Below are 721 nucleotides of genomic sequence, written 5' to 3' on the forward strand. Positions count from 1 at the left end.
TAAAGCTCCTCTCCCTACCTTTGCAAATACCATGTAATAATAGATGAAAACAGTTTAAAAAAACTATTAATATATAACCCTGGCCTCACCTCTCCAACTCAACATTGTGTGGGAGATCCTAACCACTGCAAGAAAGGAAGGAAAATAAATAAACTTCTTTTAATTTGCAGGTGACATGATTATCTAGATAGAAAATTTCAAAAATTTATCCCCCCCAAAGCTTACAAACCTAATAAATGAATTCAACAAGGGGTCAGGCTATAAGATCAACATAAAAATACCAGTTGTATTTTTATATTCAAGCACTGAAAAATCACAAATTGAAAAAAATATTAAAGTATGTATTCCTATTTGACTACCTTGCAGAACCAATTTATTAGTAGATAGTTACTAGAATTTATCATCATATACTTTATACTTATGAGAGATATGTATGCATATTATTTTAACCAAAGGTACTGAAAACTACATTGTTGAAAGAAATTAATAATATCTAAACAAATAGTCATTTTACATACTGTGTTAGAAGGCTTAACATTGTTAAAACGGCAATATTCCAGAAATTATCTATAGACATAATCCCTATTAAAATCCCAACTTACTTCTTTTCAGAAATTAGAAAATTAATTCTGAAATTCATGCAGAAATGAAAAGGAAGTAGAACAGTTAAAAGTCTTGAAAAGAAAGAATGATATTACAAGATCGACGTATCCCAATTTCA

Source organism: Phyllostomus hastatus, unplaced genomic scaffold, assembly GCF_019186645.2.
Source record: "Phyllostomus hastatus isolate PE091 unplaced genomic scaffold, TTU_PhHast_1.1 phas_scaffold_21, whole genome shotgun sequence".
NCBI lineage: Eukaryota > Metazoa > Chordata > Mammalia > Chiroptera > Phyllostomidae > Phyllostomus > Phyllostomus hastatus.